Source organism: Haemorhous mexicanus, chromosome 2 (genome assembly GCF_027477595.1).
Source record: "Haemorhous mexicanus isolate bHaeMex1 chromosome 2, bHaeMex1.pri, whole genome shotgun sequence".
In the NCBI taxonomy this organism is placed as follows: domain Eukaryota; kingdom Metazoa; phylum Chordata; class Aves; order Passeriformes; family Fringillidae; genus Haemorhous; species Haemorhous mexicanus.
The window spans coordinates 5927769-5947695 of NC_082342.1; the positions used below are offsets into that span (position 1 = coordinate 5927769).

The 19927-nt window shown below is 43.1% G+C and overlaps 1 long non-coding RNA gene across 1 annotated transcript in view; it reads left to right on the forward strand.

The window, feature by feature from the left end:
- Positions 1 to 3736: 3736 nt before the first annotated feature.
- Positions 3737 to 19927, forward strand: part of LOC132324239 (uncharacterized) — a 71981-nt gene continuing 55790 nt past the window's right edge. The window contains exon 1 of the long non-coding RNA XR_009485544.1: positions 3737 to 3919. This is a non-coding gene — a long non-coding RNA (uncharacterized LOC132324239). The remainder of the gene's footprint in view (positions 3920 to 19927) is intronic.

Below are 19927 nucleotides of genomic sequence, written 5' to 3' on the forward strand. Positions count from 1 at the left end.
AAGGATTTGTCTTCTGTTGAAAACGTTGTAAAACAAGTGTTCTAAACTGGTTCTGTACTAAAATTCAACAGAGTGAAAGCCTTGCATTGAAGGGATTTCAAGCAGAGATCTCGTGAAGGCTCAGGCTTGCCTTCCCAGGCCCTGTCAAGTGCTTATGCTACAACGTCCTCTTTAATTCTGGACATCTTTTTTTAAATTACGTTAACGCCATTTTACAATCAGACCTAGTAGAATCACAACCTGAGACTTCTTAGTGTAAGACCCTTTTTTAATTTTATCTTTTCCTGGCAGTTTTGACAGTCATCAGGCAGAGATTTTCCATGCAATTTATTTACCTCAAATTGATTTTTTTTGGCAAAGTTCAGTAATTCCCGCTAAGGAGGTAACTGCCCTTGGTAAAATTATTTTACAACTGTTTAATTAAGAAATGTTTGCATGTTCTTCTGGCTTGAGGGCTGAAGGTTTGGTGTTTTGGTCCCAGATACATCATTTACTGCTCCAGCAGTGGGGGGAAAAAAAACCTCCAAGCTTTGGCCAAGCACTCAGCTTTTGAAAAATTGCCACTTGCACGCAATCAGCAGGGAGCTGTTAAGAATTTAGTTGCAAAACCCTCTGAAGATCCTGACCATATGGGATGTACTCTGTTTCAGAGCACTGGGAGATGAGCAGGGTTTTTCCCATCCATCCTGCTCCGGGCCCTGTTTCCCGACCAGACAGGGAGCAGGGCACTCTGTGCAGAGTCACTGTGTTCTTCTTTCTCAGGCTGTGAGGAAGGGATGGAGAGAGATGGCAGCCAAAATCTCCAGGAGAAGGAGCTCAGGAAAGGGAGAGAGAGGGTTCAAAAATCTTTGTGTAGGAGAGAATGGGATTGAGAGCTCTTGGGACAGGAACAATCTCAGTAGTGGAGATGAAGATGGGATGCGGACTGCTGGAAAATAAGCAAATTATGCCTCGTGATGAATGATCTAGAGGGGAATATGGCAGCTCTCAAAAAATACCAGAATAATGTGGGGACTCAGAAATTTGGAAGGAAAACATAGGATAAACATTGCAGAAAATGTCTTTGAAGTAAGGTGTGGTTTGGTCAGTGGGAAGAGGCATGGGATCCCTTCTCTTTAAGACAACCACCCAGAGAGAAATGTACTTTAGGAAGCAGGAGGGTGTTAAGCTGGGAAATGAGATACCTGAAGTGCTTTTTCTTCTCCCTGTAACTTCTGAACTTCTGCTCTTGCCAGGGCTGGTCTCCAGCTGCATTGCCCCTCACCTGGCTTGCCAGGTGCCTACAGGAGTTATTTCTATGCTCTCATTGCATCAAGAAATGACAGCAGGGGAAGTGATACGTTATTTTGTGACTGATTTTACTCATGATGATCCACGTCCTCCATTAATGTGAATCACTGGCACTCTGTTGGTTTTAGTGAATTTAACACCCATGGAGAATCTTATCAGTTGCATCCAGATAAATCATGTTTTGAGTGTTACCAGCTGGAAACTGGATCCCAGTGATTGCATGGGACTCTCCCTTGGAGCCAGGGTCTAACTGGGTGACCCCAGGGGTGCTCAGCCCACCTGGAGCAGGGCAAGGTCACAAAAAAGAGGAAGAGTGGGACTGGACTCTGTGCTGGAGGAGCAGAGAAGCGTGGCCTGGGGCTGTGGCTGGGTGTCCCTGGTGGGACAGGGGTGTCACCAGCCTGTCCTGGACATTGCAGGCGTGGTGGGGCTGGCCATCCCAGCAGGAGCTCAGGCTCGGAGGGGTTATGCTGCCTGTGTGACGTGGGAGGCCGGGTGGGGACCGAGACATCTGGTGAGAATTCCTCACGGCTGAGCTGTGCCTTGGGCTGGGATGCCGAGTAATTTAGCTGATTTCTTTTTTGGGGTTGCTGGGAGGAGGAGAAGGAGGGGGGCTGGATGCCACAGCCTTCCAGTAACTGTCTCTCCTTCAAAATATCACTTTTGCTTTCTTTGAAGACAAGAAAGAAATTATATTTAAAAAAAAAAAAACCAAAACAACAAACTGACACCAGGAACTGCCCCAATGTGTTTGCCTTGACAATAACTGTACATCTGCAACAGTTTATCACTATGGGAAAATGAGTGGGTAATAAAGTTTTGATGTCGGCTCATGCATGTACAGAGGTATCACAGGCTTTGAAAATGATTTGTTATGTGAATGCCCATAGTAGCACCGAGGTTCAAAGGGAGGTGGTTTGTTTTTTGTGCCCATTTAGTTATGAATAACACCAGCTCTAATTTCCTCCTCCCACCAGCAAGCAGAGAGTCCTGCATTGGAAGCCAAATATAGCAACAGAGATTTCTATCTCTGGCCAAAACCAAAAAAATCTGTTCCCTTTTAAGAATAGCACTCCATTCTTTTCTGATGGAGATGGATAAAGAGAAAAATCAGCTTTAGGGAAGCCACTTTCTCAGTGGGAAACTCCCTGGTCTCTCTCAAATGTAAAAGGTATGCTCTTATTTTTTGGCATCTGTGTAGAAGCCAATGAGGAGGCTTCTGTAGAATGCCATCAGTAAAGCCCTTTTGGGGCTGCAATCTGGATAAATCTTCCCTGCTTGCTGGTGTGTTTTTCCTGCACTGCCCTGTCTTGTGAGCAGCAAGGCCCATGCTGAATGGGAATGCCACAAATGGCACAACTACCCCTGCTCGCTCTGCACTCTTTTCTTTCTGGTTTGCTCTTGTGGAGAAGTTAATCCCTTGGCTCCACCTGACAAGGCACCTTGAGGAGGTAACGTGGAGCAGCAGTCAGCCCATGATCCCTCCTACCCCCTTGGTTTTCTCACTGGGGGAGGATGTGGGAAGTCATCCCTGTGCTCTTACCCATCACTTCCCAGCTGCCTTGTGCCCTCAGAAGTGACTGTGGGCAGTGGGGCTGCCCAGGCCAGTGGCTGGCTGGGCTGAGAGAGAAAGGAAGCTGTAAAAAGGAAAAGCAGAAATGTTTGTGGCAAAGCTCTTCCTCAGGTGGTGATCTGACCTTTTGTGGATGGGAGTTAATACTCCCTGAAGATGAGTGTGCACGTGGGTGTCACTGCCTGTTTTTAAGCTAGGATATGCTTTTAGGAGGAGCCACACACCCACACCCACACCCCCTTTCTGATCTTGAGCTTGGATTTTTTTAACTTTTTTAAGCCCCACCATCTGAGGAGGGCTATTCAGCCTTTCCTTCGAAGGACTTATTCCCATTCCAGCCCACCCCCACCACCCACCCATAAGCAACTGGCATGTGTGACATGTGAGCAGAAAAAGCCCTTTCTCTAATGTAGCAGCTGTCCTTGTTTTAGAAGTGTTGCTTCATTCATTTGCAGACTGTTTGGCTGAAGGCCTTTGCTGTAAGGTGAACGCTGAAGGATTACAGAGTTAGCTCTTCCTCATTTGGAATACTTTGACTTCTTTCTTTTTTTGTTTTTTTTTTTTTGAGCCTTGGACCCCTAATACATTTTAAAAGCAATGCAGGGAAGTGTCATCCAGTAAATATATTTGCACTGGATCTGTTTTACCAGACATGTTTCTGATGGAGTTTTAAATAAACACAAGGATGTTTGGAAATATCTTGTGTATGTAAATATGTAAAATATGCAAAACAAAGCTGACAGCTGTGGGGTGTACTCATTGCTCACGTGAGGAGGCTTTGTGTAATGTTTTTTTCCATCATCCTGTCTTCTCTTTAAGCATCTGTGTCTGTTCCAAGATAATCTGTGATTCCCACTGGACAGAGAGGGAGGAGGCTGGATGGGCCGGAGCGATTCCCCTGAAATCTGCCTGGAATCCTGTGAAGAACCTCCTGGTGAACGGTGGAACTGCTTTCCATGGAGCACCTGAGAGCAGCACACAGGAATCCCTTCTCCCTGGAGGTGGGACAGTGCTGGGTCTGGCCCTTGAGGAGGGGCAGTGGGAGAGCAGAGCTGGGTAAGGAGCGTGGCAGCCGCGTTAGTCACTGGCGCACCGAGCTCAGTGTGCTGAGCTGAGTCTGTTGCTTAGGAGAGGACGACAGTTTTGCAGCCTCAATTTAGCCTTTATTTAGCCAGGGAGAGCTGAAACCTACATCCCCACGTCAGGCATAGGGAGCACTGCAGTGAGAAGGAAAAAATAAAATCACCAAAACTCTTAACATTTTTTTTTTAATTGAGCATTATGCTGCTTTTTAGACACCCTTCCAGAGGGTAATTCATCCTCTATGCGTAGTAACTGTACCACTTCCAAGTTCTACAGGATATTTGGTGTGACTTAGCCACCTGTTGTTTTTACTGAGTTTTTTTCCCCACCTCTTTCCTTGCTCTTGTTTTCCAGTCCCACTGCTTTAAGGGCAGTGTTCCAAACTCCTGGCAGTGTGCCAGTGTGGATGTCCAGGCCCATGGGGCAGCAGCTCCATGTCACATTTCTGTGTGCACACTGAGTTTGTCCTCTCCATCAGCTGGGGCATTTGGGTGTGCAGATGTCCAAAGGTGTAGAACAAGTGCAAACTCCTTCTCTTTGCTTGGTGGTTTCAGTCACGGCAAATGGAAGTGCTGGGCAGGAACAGCAGCCTGGGTGAAGGACAAAGTGGAAGTACAGCAGCTCAGGAGACTTCTGGCTCCCTCAGGAAAACTCTCATTTATTCTGTCCAGGGAAATAGCTTAAGTGCATCAGGTTTGCTGCTGCTTGTTCTCCTTGCTCCCAGGCAGTCTTTGCCTTGCTGTCACTGACATTTCTCTGTGAACATCCCTCAGGAGATCTGTAAGAGATCTAGCCCTGAGCCTCATCATCACCTGACCTGTGTTGTAGTGTCACCTTACCTGTGTCCCCATCACCGTGGGGATGGACCCTCTGGCAATCTGTAGCAATCTGTAATTCTTTAATGCTACATTCTCCTACTTTACAGAGTTTTCAAGTGAACTCATTTCCTCGGCTCTTACCCCACATACAATCTTCCAGTGACTGCATATATTCCACCTCCAGTTTCACCTGGAAATGACCAGAAATTGCTACCAGTCTGGATGATGCAGTAGAGTGTTTGAAATCACTGTTAAAGCCCATGGCTCACAAAAATCTTGCTGCTTTTTGGCTTATGTGTGGCCAGGTTCTCATCTGTGATGGAGAAGTAGCTGCTTGCTATGTGAAAGTAGACACCAGAAGAGCAGAATACCCTACTTGTGCCAGATTTGGGTGAGCCACACAGAGAGGCAGAGGCAGAAACACCCAGGAATGGGACACTGAACTTCTTTCCTCTTCCATCCAATGTCTGCATGTTGTGGTGAGACCAGCACAAGAAGACATGGCATTTCATCCTTCTCCCCCAGATCCCTGGACAGGAAGGAATTTCTTTCAGTTGCTTTGTGTCTATGATAATTTGCAGTGTGTGCTTGTCCTGTCAAACAGGCACTGGAACCAGCTGGACAGTGCCTGACCAGCAAAACTTTGATGTTCTTCATGCACAAACTCATCATTCACAGTGGGCACTTGAAAAACAGTGTTTGTGGTGCAGGGAATTGATAACAAACTGGGAATCATATCAATTTTATTTATTTGGATTTGAAACATGGAGAAACTTAACATTGAAACTGAATGGGTTCCCCAAGCTTCAGATTTGTGCCTTCAGAAATTCCCTTCTAATATTTTGGGCTATATTTCTCTGGTTCTTAACAAAGGTTCTCCCTAGTGAAGGAGAAGATGCAGCTGTCACCCATGACAGACATTGCTGATTATTTTTCATGTTGCTGTTTTCTAGTTTGCAGAGGTCTGAGAGGAAGTATAGAGAACCCAGATCAACTGATAAAACCTCCAGTTCTCCTGTGCAGAGCTTAATTCACCATTACAAAGACTCTTATGCAAATCTTAGACCTGAGATTCCGTGTTTTCTTTATATGAAATCAGTAATCACTGTAATTTCATTTCAGCTGGAATATTATTTTTCCCTTTTTTTTTTTTTCTTTGCTGTTTGATGGGTCAGATTTAAACCATCTGCAGGCAGATGGAAAGGAAAAGTGGAATTATTGTTTTCACCAAAAAATTTTGCAGCTGTCAGGGTGTGTTTGACACAAGCCTGATGGCTGAAAACAAAGACAGGACACGTTGTCCCGGCTGGATATCAGAGAGCACAAGAACTCTTCATGGCCAACTCTTACTTGGAGAACTTGGGGCTAAACGAGGTAAACAAGGTCATTATTTAGCCATACTCAAGGGCTTTTCAGAGAGAATTATTCACTGAATTATGTACTGCTTCTGCTGGGCCTCAGTGAGGCTCTGTTGGTTTTGGCAGGAGGGGGTGGCTCTCCAGCTGACAGTGACAATATGTCACATTGACAGTGCTTTGTGACTGTCACACCATGTGGCAGGGGCTGCAGCCATCCTCCCAGTACCTGTCAGGATGCATTTTGCTTTCATAATCTGGGTTAATTTATGGCTCCATCATTAATAACCCCAGCTGATGAAAAAGGGCTGGAAGCAGAGCGCTTTAGGAGGGACACCAGGAGCTGTGACTCAACCCCTCCCAGCAGGGATGAGATTGTTTCTTCATGTCCAACTAGTGGCTCCTCGGGGATACCAACACTACTACTGCTTTTTAAAGCAGTCCTTCCCACAAGGATTCAGCCTGTGAGAGCTGGATCCACCTCTGGGAGCTCGTGCATCTTGCTGCTGGTGCTTGTGTTGTTAGCCTTTGTAAGAGTGGCATTCCTTCTGCTTGCACCAAGCTGGGAATCTTCAGGAACTATAAATGAGTTTCCAAAGTGGTCTAAAACTCAAATCTTCTTACATACTCCAGTGTATTTGCATGAAGAGTGCAATTCTTTGTTGTCTATGTGAAGTTTATGACTGCCAGGCCTTCCTGATATCTGTTTTTTCCCCCCATTTAATGGGAGATTTCTGCTGGGGTTGTGTTTGTTGATTTGTGGTTTGGGGTCTTTCAATATTAACATCAGCAACATGGGCAAAGACAGTTAACAATAAAGCTTTTGTCCTTTTCATCATGAGTTTTGAGAGTGCTGATGCTATGTAGTCATTGGGAGGTGAATTTTTCTGCTCTGAAGTGACAGCCCTGTTTCATTTCCATCTCCTGTGGCTGACACTGTCATGTTGGTGTTTATCCACATTGTATTTTTTTTCCCCCCCCAAATAATTTGACTGTGTATGTCTGTAGACAGAATGTTCTTGAGCTAAGCTAAACCTAAGAGTATAAGACATTTGTGAACTATGAGCTATTATCCATCATTAAGCCATCTGAACCCTTGCAGTGCACAAGAATTGAGTTGCACTCTTGTTATTCTGTGGTTAGTGGACATGTTGTACAACAGCACAAATTGGAAACAATTTTAGAGAAGGTTCATGGATGCTTGTCCTTCAAAAGAGCTCAGAAGACCCAGCTTTACATCCATCTTTGGATCAGGGTAAAATGGAGCTGTGCTGCTGCTGTTGTCACAATTTGGCTACTGGGGGAGAAAGGGAAAGACCTGGAGATGTTTAAGTTGTTTTGGGTTTTTTCCCCCGACCCATTTTGGGGGCCAGAATCCTAACTTCAGTAGGAAACCCAAGGAGTCAGAGCTCTATTGGCAGTATTACCAAAGGGAGCCCGGAAAGGGCAGAACATAAAGAACAGGGGCCAAATCCAACTCATGTCCCTCCCACTGATCTGGGAAGTGCACTCCTGTTGGAAAGAGTCAAAAAGATTTAGGTTGAAATGCATCAAAACTCACTGTCACCGAGGGATTATTTCCTCGTGTACTATTCCCAGCCTTAGCAGGATTGTGTGAGGGGTGTGCTGTGCTCCCTGTCTGCACTTTGCACAGTTCTTTGCACCTGCACCAAGTGGGTGTGAAGTGTCCCCACTCAGCACTGGTTATGCACATTCACACTCACTTAACGCTGACTTTGAGGAGCCTGAAAGTGGCCAAAAGGCAGAAAATCTTCCCCAGCATCCTGCTGACTCCTCGGGACAGATGTGCCATGGCCGTGGGTCACATCCGTGACACCTCCCACACTGAGCAGTGTGAGGTGAGGGAGCTGCATCCAGCCAGCCCAGCAGCACATCTGCTTTCTGCACTGCTTTCTTTCCAAGTCTGAGAAAAGGAAGAAAAAGGCAAATATTCACTTTTACTTTTATTCCTTTGGTGCCCAGCACTATCTTTGTAAATTATAAGTTTAAAAAGATGCTCTCAGTGAGGTGAGGCTGGCCTGGTGTCTCAGAGCCATACGTTTTCATGTGTTTTTCTCTGTCTGTAGGCTTAAGGGATTCATTCCCAAATGAGAAGCTGCAAGTGCCTTACTGTGATCTCTGAGCAGGTGCATCTACAGCATTGCCTGCCCCTCCCTGAGCAGGCTCGAGGGAGGAGGGAACTTGAAATAAATCTCAGGCAAAAAAAGTGGTTTAAGAGAGAGCAACTTACTGAGCTCTGAAATTATTTATGGGACGTTTTCAGGAGAGAAAAAGGTGAGACCATCCAAAAGCAAATGGTAGAGAAACTGTTGTGGGATCCAAATGCAATTTGTGTCTGCTACAAACAGTGCTCAGCCTCTGAAAAAGACAGAGCTTTACACAGCCCCTGCAAAGAGTCAGGAGCTGTACAGGAGTGCAGCTCTCTCTGCCAGGGCTGCTCCTCAGCCATATGTGCTTGTCTCCGTGTTCCTACCCCACACCATATTCCTACCCTGGTCATGGCTCCTAAAACTTCAAATGGGTAGAAGAAAGCAGTTTTTAGATTATGTTTTTTCCCCTCAGCCTATAAACTGACTCACTAAGGGGAAGCTGTCGATGAAAACTTCACAGAAGTTCAGCAAAACAATTCCTCCACTTTGTTCTTTCTGTCCTGTTATGGAAGTGCTTTAATACCCAAAAGTTATTAAAAAAAAAAAAAAAACACCAAAAAACCAAAACCCAGTACCACCCTTGATTCTGGCTGTTTTGTGCACGTCAGAGCCCTGTAACAGGTGTTGCCTTTTTCAGTACACAGCTGAAAGTGGACAGACTTGTTAGCACCTTGATATCTTGATATTATGCCTGGAGGCAGGAAACCTTGGTTGGGAAGCACAGAGTGACGGGTGCTGTGCTGGTTTCATAGGTGTTGGCTCACTGAATGAGCATTATTCAAGGAGAGATCAGTTCCAGGATAGAAATAAACATTATACTTTGTGATCTGTCATAATATAAGGAAAAGCTTACTTTTTAATGGAAGGTTGGGGTAATTACACAGAAACATACAGCTGAGCTGGCTACTGACCAAGTTGAAGAAAGAGATAAGTGATTTTATGATATTTCACCTGACTGTTCCTGAAAAATGCTCACAACTCAGGTAAGTTTTCATCTATTTTTCCTATTATTCTATTCATATTCTATTTTTCATCATTATTTTTCAGTAAAATGACTTTCTTTGTTTTCAGTAAGGTCTTGTCAGGAGCACTGAAATCAGCTAAAGCTGACAAGTGGGTCTTATATTTTCTGTGATTCTGTTGCTGAAGCTGATGATGTTATTGGCTTTGCAGTGACTCTCCTGCTCATTCAGTGAAACTTTTGAAAGTTGCCTGAGATTGTTAAGTAGGGGGAAGCTTAGAGGCATAGCATGATGTGCTTCATGTGTTTTGTTGTATTTATGTGTTTAGCTTCTTTACTGAGGGAATCATGCAGTCTTGTGGACTAAAGGTTCTCCCCACCCCACTATATTTTTTTTCCCCCCTTCTGGACAATTTTTAGAGAAGATGGCATTTGAATTGAACTCTTTAAGGGTTACAGTCTTTTATTTTGGTGGATGCACGATAATAGTTGTGCTTCTTGGAATGAGATAGCACAAAATCTCCTGGTGCTAGAGTCCTTGAGTAAAATTACAGCTCAGCTGAAGGTAAACATCATTTTGATATCAATTTTGATCTGCTTTCTCAAACTACTCCTATCTAATGGTGAGATGCATACACATTCTGTCCACCCCTTCAGAAAACACTACACAAAACTTGAGGCTTTAAGCTTATTATGAAGATCAGTACCTTTTTTTTTTTTTTCCTGTGGACAACATGTACCAGTTGTTTGATTATATATTTAGCCTATTAATAGAGACTGCCCAGGCAAAAGGAAGTTTAAATGTGTCAGTGGACGATATTATTATTATTCTCAGAGTGCAGTGATACATTTAGGGCTGCGGTAAGGCTGTTTCACTGAGTTAGCTGCTGCCTGTAGGAGCAGCTCTTTAGGCTGGGAGAGCTGCCCGTGAGTGCAGCGGGAGGACAGGGAGGTCCCCCTGCTGTCAGCAGGCAGGTGAGCGCAGGCACGGGCGGTGCGCTGAGCGGCGCATCGCGGTGCCCCGCGAAACCAAGGTCTTGCTGGCAGGCAAGGATGGATAACGTTAATTACCAAGGCAGGAGATGTAAACCAAATGGGCAGGTTGAAATCGTGAGAAGGGATTATTTAGAATGTACCTCTGTCAATTGTCGTGTGGATAGTTGTAATTGTAACCACCAGGCACAGCCTGCGCAGCAGCTTGGCTGTTAACCATTTACAAGCAATTATTAATAACACTGTTAAATTACAAGCTAATTTCCTCTAAGGCAGCTTATGCTTGAAGCTTCTGTGATTTAAATGTGAAACGACCCCATTATTCCTTTCCTTGATTGATACTAACTGAGAGTAATTAACATACAAAAGTTAACTCCGCTTTAATTAGAAAACCCTTGCTGCCACCTCTCTAATTATTACTGAAGGCAATAGCATTTTTGCTGAACTTAACATAAAAAACACGTGTATAACCACAGTGAAAGGAAATGGCTTTGGACTGAATATACCTATAGAGGTTTTGTCTTTGTTTTTTTAAGGTTTAGTGATTTTAAACTGTAAATCTACCATTAAAAACTATGTACAGGCTCTCATATCTACCAGCTATTTCAAGGACACCTGTATAAGTATTTAGCTTCTGTGGTGCACTGTTACATCAGGCTACTTTTCTGTCCTCAGCAGAGGAATTGAGATTGAGCTAATTGTCCTGAGTGACACAAACAAAGCTTCCTTCACAGCAGGGTAAATCTCTCCAGCTGTTTATGAACTGGGCATGAACAGCTGATCTCGTCTAAAGAGTTCAAGCTGCGAAACAAGGCAGGGGAAAGCTGTTGAGCAGGAGGTGCAAGGGACAGTGATGTACCTCACTATGAGACTGGTCACTCAGCAAAGCTCTGTGCTTTACCTGCATCTGCTTTTACAGCTCTCTTTGGTTTGCTCGGAGATTTTGTTCTTCCAACACTGCAGAATCAATCTGTGCTATTATCACCAACTTGTAATGCCAGTAGAGGTGCCCAGCATGGTCTCAGAGGTGCCCTTAAAAATGAATTTTTTTACGTTGTGTGTGCAGGAAGGGGAATGCCACAGGGGAAAAAATGAAAGTTGTATGGCTTATGAAGTGAGAGGAAAGCTGGCTGTGTGGGGCAGCTTCCCTGAGCTGGACCTGCAGCACCAGGAAAGGGGGTGCCTGGGAGCAGCCTGTGCACAGCTCTGCTGCTGGGGAAGGCTGAAGGAAGGGGCAGCTCAGCCATCAGTGCCAGCATCGTGGGGTCTGGATCACCATGTCCCCTTGCATTGCTCTTGGAAATATCAGCCTTTTCTGGCAAATTTTTGCAGAGTGTGTTCAAACCCTCCCCACGCTGTCATTTCTATCAGTGTTGTTGATTATTGCTTTTTGGATTTTTTTTTTTCTTGTTCTGGATAGATCCTTATTTGAGCCTCTTTGGATTGGCTGCAGCTCAATTAGAGAAGGCCAGCAGACCAGATTCCCTCTCTGACATGCTTTCTGTGGTGTTGCTGTTTGGTTTTTTAAATTTTTTCTTGTAGACCCATCTGTGTGAAACAAGTAGAAACTATGATTTAACTAATTGCATGGAAATCTCTGATGTATAAGTCCATCTCCAGGAGGTTTAATGGAAATATCCAGTCCTGCATGTTTGAAAAGAGGAAAAAATGCCCTTTGCATGTCTGTCTCTCTTTGAGCCTTGCATTGTGTTCGTGTTGGGCAGCAACCTCTTACACCGGGGCTGGGTTTGGAGCTCAGGAAAGGCTGTGAGCCACTGGGATGCTGCATTGCTCTGGGTTAATGCTTGTCAGGAGACAGGCACAGCTAAACTGATGTGCCTGGCAGGGTGGGTGTGACAGGCTGAGCACGCAGCACATCCCTGGGGGCAACCAGGCAGGCACAAGTGGCCACTGGTTCAGCTGCAGGGTCTGAGTGGAAATAGGGCTTCCCAAGGGGCTTTATGCAAGTTTGCTTTGTAGTTGTTAAGAGCTTATCTCTTTCTGTTTATGCTTAAAATTATATGTAGTGTGTGAATATCAGCTTCAGAAGCAGCTTCCTTTGCAATCAAGGCCTTAACAAGACCAAGCTATCTTTTGATAAAGGGAAGGGTTTTACTCCTGTGCCCCACAAATCTTTTTTGTCAATCCCTGTCACAGCCCTGCTTGGGAACAGGAGAGAAGCTGCAGAGTGTGGGAGGATGCAATGTTAGTTTTTGACAGTAATTTCAGCTTGTTCAGTGGAACAGTTAATGGAAAAACTACATTAACTAATTGACTGCTTTCACAAGCTGGACTTCCAAACCCACACAGACTTTAACCTCACAGCAGAAACTGGAAAGAATGTTACAGTGCAGGAACGCATCCTGATAAGATCTGAGATTCTTGCAGAGCTTTCTGAGTGCCTGTTGCAATGCTTGAAATAATAGGAAATACATATTAGAGCATGTCAGGGAGGTATTCCCCATATGCCTATTATGTGCAATGGTAAGAAAATAGTGAGTCATTAAAAATTAACTCTTTTAAATTTCTCTGACTTCTCTCAGGAAATGTCTTCCATGGCTATAATTGCAGGTATAAATACAAAAATTTTGGTGGCCAAAGGTATGCCATGGTGAGAAATGGAGCAATTGAACATTTGTTCCATGCTGAATAACTGATGGGCCAATGAGACAATCTAACTGATGGGACTTTTATAGCATATTCTAAATTGCAGCAGGTATTCAAGTTTACATTCTCATGTCTTTATACATTCTCTCTTTTAATGCAAATATTGAAAGCACTAAAAACAACCCTGTGCACTTTCAAGAAGCTATTACTTTTGATTTTCATTGCAAGGCATTCAAAGATGTGTGGACTTCATCATATCTAGACAAAATGGAGAAGGAAGTTCAGTGGAAAATGGGAGCCTTAAAGAACTGAAGGAAATGTTAGTAGAAAAATCTTATTGAAAGGTCAATTTGATTATTCCCTCTACGTTTTTTCACATGCATTTGAGTATAAACTGTGTTTTTCTTCTACAAATTCACAGCTTTTCAGCCCAGCATTTAAACTTGGGACAGCTTTACAGCTTATATGAGTGATTGCATTTAGTCATGAGTCCTTGGCTGAATCAAGGTCTTTGCTCTTAAGTAAAGTTGGATTAAGCCACTGGGCAACCCATCAACCCCCAGCCAAAAAAGAGGAACCTCTCCCATCAAGAGCTGTGTTTCTAAATGCTAAATTAAAAGGAGTCTTTTGGCTATGAGGCCAAAATTACTTGTATGCCATGTGTGTTTGTAGGTAAGTGGTTCTAGCTAGAACCATCTCACATTGAAATGACAGACAATACCAGCAAAACCCTTCCTCCAGCTGAGGCTCTCATTGTGCAGCTGTCACTGAGCAGAGCTCCTGGGTACAAATAACCTCAATGCAGGGGTTTAAAAATAAAAAATGCCTGTTCAGTCTTGGCTTTCTTTGAACTTCCTAGGCAAGTCTTGTCTGTGGAAAAACATTCTGTGCAATTTCAAGACAGAAAATTGAATTGCCAAGTATTGTGGATTAGACTCAGACAAGCACCAAAACCAAGATCTGAAAACACTTGAAAAGCTTTATTTACCTTCACTTAAATGAGTTTTGAATTCACATACTACTAAGCTTGTACATTGGAAATGTAATTTTATTTTAAAATATCAACAACAGAGTGGTGGAAAAGACAAGATATGGAAGCTACAGAGCAGCAGTAAAAGAAATGCAGCAGAGGCAAAAATCCCTTTTCATTATAGAGAAAGTACTTCAGGCCAAATCCAGCTGCACTGGAGTGAGGGAAAAGATACCCACTAACCTCTGTGCAGCTGGATTAAACCTCACATGGGATAACTGACTGACTTAGTGGGCCATATTCTACATTTCATTCTGTGTGTTAAGCTTTTTCATGCTGCCTTCAGTAACATTGTGATAGTGCTCAGCATTGCTGTATATGTTATGTAGTGTGTGTATATATATATATATATATATATATAGGGGTTTTTTTTCCTTAGGCATGAGAGGTGCCACTGAGCCTGAGAGAAAAGAAATCTTCACTGTTGGTTAGAGGTTGGAAAAGTGCTTTGTAAACCTGTTCTCTGAATGCTGTGGGACATGGATAATTTTGTTCAAATTTACACAGAACCACTGACTAAAGCCCTTCAGACTGATCATGAACTTCTGGAAATCAGAATATTCTTCATTCATCATTAGGAACTCACTTTTAGGTTCATGACAGGTTTTATGTGTTTATAGAAACCAGGGGATATAATTGAAAAAACAGAAGAGAAGTGTTGACTGACAAAAAGATCTTTAATTTTGTTTATATATCATGAACGTGACCTAAATAAAGTTGCTGTAGCTAAAGGAGGCTAGATTTATTGTAGGGGGGAAAAAGAACTTTTATAACAAAAATAGGCCTATATCCCATTGCTGAGCAGTCATTAGTTTTTATAAGTTCCTTCCTTTTTCCAGGTTCTAATTGGTGGCCTGTTGGGAGCCCTGAGTGCAGAGCTGTCAAAGCAACCCCCTTTTTTACTCTTTTTTTTGTCACATTCCACTATAATTAGAGAGATGACTACAGTAACAAACACAGTACCAGCTGTTTGAAGCTTAATGCTATTTAAGTATTACCATGCCTTTAAAATAAAGGTACCAAAACATATGGAAATCATAAAGCATTTCTCTCTCTTTTCTCTGTTAAACTAAAGTTTTGTATTCAGATGCTAAGCCTGTGTTTGAAGAAAGGGGGGGGGGGGGGAGGAGGGAGAATATTTCTGAAATACCCTGCAATAACTCCAACTCATTGTAGCATTCTTGCAACTCCAGTTCCCCTTTTTATTCCATCTCTGTTTTGACATTATTTCTCTGGACACAGAAGAGTGACAATAATACGGGTTGGTGCAGCTCTGACAGCTTCAGAATCAATTAATGACCATAAAAATAGCAATAAAACAAATAAAAATATTTTGAATGCTCCTTTCCTTGAAAAACTCCTTAAGGCAGCAGATGTATCCTTTCTAGATGGGGCTACTGGAACTAATTTCTCTCCCAGGATTCAAATTTTCTGTAGAAGAAGTTGTTTTCAGACAGATACTTTTTTTTCCCTTCTCACTTCTCCCGTATGGTTTAGAAAAAAGCTCATATAAAGAAAAGGAAAGGCCATGCACCAGTAAGTAATTTAAAGATATATAAAAGAAAAATTGCAGCCAAACTTGCCCTGTGCAATATTACTCAGAAATCTGCAGAGCTATTCCAGGGATTAAAGTAACCACAGAGCTTGCATTCTTAGTTACAGAGAGCTAGCTTTCTGCCAAAGTACTTTAAGACTTTGGCATCTTTTGCTTTCATGTAGCGGGGTATCAGGTCCTACAGCTTTATCCCCTGCACTCAGAGCCCTGCTCGGAGCAATCCCCGGGCTTTGCTCGTGACGGGAGGGAGGAATGCATGCTCCAGGGATGAGCAAAGCCAGGGCTGAGGGCTGGCTTTGGAATGGCCTTCCCTGGGACACCGAGGTGTCTCTGTGGTGGAGCAGAGGGATGTGCTCAGGAGCGAGTCCCGCTGTTCCCATCTTCCACAGCAATTCATTTTCTGCTGCGTGCGAAGACCGTGGGTGATTTATTCTCCTTCAACACCATCTATGCTCACATAGGAGCCAGGAAAATGTCACTGCACTTGGAACCCAGTGCCTGGGCTTGTCAGCAGGGGTTTTGTGGTGCAGGTTTGGCTGCACCTTTAGGAAAGCTGCCTTCTCCCAGGCTTGGGTGACAGCAGAGGCTGCCTGGCTGGGAATGTGCAGCAGGAGCAGCCGCTCCTCGTCCCCCCAAAAAGGTTCTGGTTTTGCTTGAACTGGATTCAAATACCGTTGAATGATCTCTGTTTTCATTTCTATCTGAGTACTGGGAAGCTAAGTCTGGTTTCTTTTTAAATATAAACTGAAAATAAGTGTAAAAGCTGCTGCTGCTCCAGGCAAATGCAGAGCTTAGCTCCTGCTGGCTCTCAGAGGTACCTGAATGCAGATGGGATGATGAGCAGTGCTCCTGTAAATTGTCATTAAGCCTGATTGTATCAACAACTGCTTTATAAACACTAGCTAGGAAGATGAAAGAGAAATTCAAGATAGCAGGAAAATATTTTGCTTTATTTTGGGGGAAAAGAAGTTTATCACATGTCTGTGTTTTCAGCAGAGCATTATAAATGGATATTGGCTGTGAAGAATTAAGGGTTTTTTTCTTTTCTTTTTTCTCTCTCCTCACCTCCTTATTACTTTGGGTTTTTAAAATTAATCCTTTCCAAGAAGCTGATGTTTTTGGTTTTTTTTAATGTAGAGTCAGTAGACAACTGAGCTATTTCACACTTGGGGAGCCAAATTTTGTCTCCTATTGCACATGTTCCAGCATAAATTTGGGCCTCAGATGTTTCAACAAGAGTACTGCAGGCACAGGGTGTAGAAAATTACACAGGAGCTTGTGTAGGTACTCTAGGGAGATAATACTTTCCAGAGAGGGAAATCATTTCACCTTCAGTGACTTTTTTTGAGAAATAAATCTGTTTAAAACATCCAACAGATTTAGAGAACAGAAGATGTGGTTTAATTGCTTAATGGAAGGCTGAGTGGAACTTTAAAGCCATTCTCTTCAAAGGCAAGCCAAGCCTCTGGCATAAATCAGAGGAGCTTAAAAAGTGCCAGAGTTGTTGTTGAGGGTCACCAGTGTCCCAGTGACACTCCTTTGCCATGGCCTGGCTCTCCATTGCCCCCAGGATGTGTCCTAAGCACCATTTCAGGATGAGAAATCCAACTCTTGCTCCACAGAGACAGAAATGAGGGGAGGCAGGGAGCTGAACGTGGCAGGAGATTTTGAGAGATTATGTATTTATGGATAATAAATTCATAAATATATTTATTTTTATATATGTATTCTTGGATTTAATTGTGAGCTAAATGCCTTTAACTTGTAGCTTGGCCCAAAGCAGCCTCTTTCATGGTGGTAGTGCAGAGACACCTTTGAGACAAATCCATCTGTCCCTTTGTGCTGAGCAGTTCTCATGCACAGCCCAAAGCAAGCACAGAAATGCTCTGGAGATGCTGGGGAGGACCCTGAGGTGAGCCTTGTTTTCTCTGCATAAACTGCCTCCCACAAGACAGCAATCAGCAATGGATGAATAGATGGACCCCAGTGTAAAACTTTATCTGGGGGACAGTGCCTTTGCCAGCTTGGAGTTTTTTCTAATTTTTAAATTATTTTTTCCCTTTTATTTTTTTTCCCCCTGAAGCTTTTCTGCTAGGAATAAGATGGTCTCCTACTGGGATGATTAAAACCAGTTGGCTGCCTCTGAAGTGGGCATACCATGTAGTGTAGCACAAGACATGAGATGCTCTGAGAAAGCCTTTGCTCATCTATCTGCTCTACCACTGCACCAGTTAAATAGCAAAAAAACAAAAAAGAACTGCATCTCCCCCTCCCCAGCCATGTTTACCTAGAGAAAGCCATGCTGAATATTGAAACTCTTGGGTTTTTTTAGACATCAGTCTTAAATCTGAGCTGTGGTCATTTTGGTTTGGCTTCTTTTAATTGTGCTAAAAGATTTTTTGTTGTTGTTATTAAGGCTTAAAAATCTAAAGTAAAACACAGATTGCTGAGAGAGGATGGATTTTAGTCCAAGTGGACTAGAATGGTGACTATAGCAGAGAAGTACAAATTTGATATTTATTTATTTATTTACTTTAGAAAAATTCCTTGTTTTGAGGATCTGCAAATGCAGTACTACACCAATCCATGAAGGACTGTACTTGGGGTAATATCTGCCTATTAAAAATGAGCAGACTGTATATTCTCTCCTTCTGGAGCTGTATTCTGGCACCTTCTAATATGGAATGGAGAGAAAATCACAGCCAGCTATTCAACACTAGGAATGCAGGGAGGTGAGGTGCCAAAACAGAAGTTAAGGCCACCTGATTGGTGCAATTACTTTAAATAAAGTTGTCCAACAACTCCTTGTGAGGAACCTTTCAAAATGTGATCTGTCTGCATGAGAGGGATCAGCCAAGTGGCTTGTGGCACACCTGACTCTCAGGGACAACAAATTATTTCCAGTTTGGTGCACAATACAGAAATTATTGCTGCTTGCTTGAGCACCCAGCTGCCTTTGATGCTTTAGATTATCTTATGGAAGATACCTGGAAACTTAATAGCATTCAGGCCATTTTCATACCAGAAATTGCTAATACCAGTATGAATTGCTCAGCTTTCTCTTACTGAAAGACAGAGGCTTTCATGTCTGGGTGATGAACCAGAGACACCAAGTTTAGATCCTAAATATGAGACTAAGGGGTTAAAAACCCCTCTCTGGGGGCTGATCACAATGTAGTCAGGGCACTGGAAGCCCCACAGACTGGCTTTAGTGGGGTCAGGTCCAAGTTCCAGTGAGTTTTGGCCTGCGCTGAACTCTGTGATATTCAAATACCTGTACCTGAGAGAATCTGGTTGTGTTCTGAGCCAGCACAGCCTGCAGCTGCACCTGTTAATTGGTTGGTTTGAGAATAGAACTTGACCTTTTAAATTTGCTTGGAATGGACTCTGGTCAGAATTCAGAGATGTTTTCTCCTCTCCCTGTCTCTGAATGCTGTTAAAATGCATAATGTTGTGCATAATATAATGTCATGAGCATGATGATAAAATTTAGTATGAGGCTGTTTGTCAGACATCTGAAGAGAGACAGCAGTGTAGCTCTTCCATTTCAAAGGTTTTTGGAATTTTCTGTGGATTAGCTTTGGTCCCCAAACTCTCTGTTTAAAAGACCAGTATGGTTTCTTCTCTGTGCTTCATAGCATGACACTGGCTCATAACACAATATATTTCAACCACGAGAGGAAAGAAAAAGACCACTTTTGCTAAGCCACAAGCATTTTGTACAGAGATATGTTTTGATTCAGCTTCCTTCATCTACCCCAGACTGTAATTTGCTCTGCTGCAAGCTCTGTAGGGCTATGCACAACATGTGTATATTTTTGGGCAGTTATTTCAAAACAGTCTTTAAAGCTTATAGGAGGCAACTTTGAATTTTAGTGGGGGAGAGAAAAGGAGACAGGGATTTGGAAATAATCACGGTACATGCCCAGTTAATGCTTTTGTTCAGAATATTAGAGATGGCTATAAAGTCCCATATGGACTTGGGCTAAGTCACTTTTTTCACAGAATGCTTGACATTAGAGAGGACCCCTGAATGCCACCTTGTTCAGCCTTCCTGCTCAAACAGCATCACCTGGACTTGACTGCTCAGGGCTCTGTCCAGACAAGTTTTGAATATCTCCAAGGTGAAAACCTCCACAACCTCTCTGTTTCTCAGATCAGAAGGAAACTGGCCAAGGTCTTTTTTATTTTTCCAATGTTTGGGGTTTTTTTTTCTGTTAGGCACTCAAGCACTTCCTTACTCTTAAGGAACGTGTCAGAGGTGCCCATTGTGAGGCACACAGGCCATATCCAGAAGCAGCAGCAGCAGGTCAAGTTCTATGTGAAATATTTTGGCTGCTAGCCAGTTTTAATTTTTTTTTCTCATGTATTTAATAGCTGCCTTTTTTTCTTTTTATTTCTCTTGGATTTTTTTTTTTTTTTTTTTTTTTTTTTTTTTTTAATGTCCTGACTTTCTGGATTAGCAGACAGACCTTGCAAATGGGAGCTGAA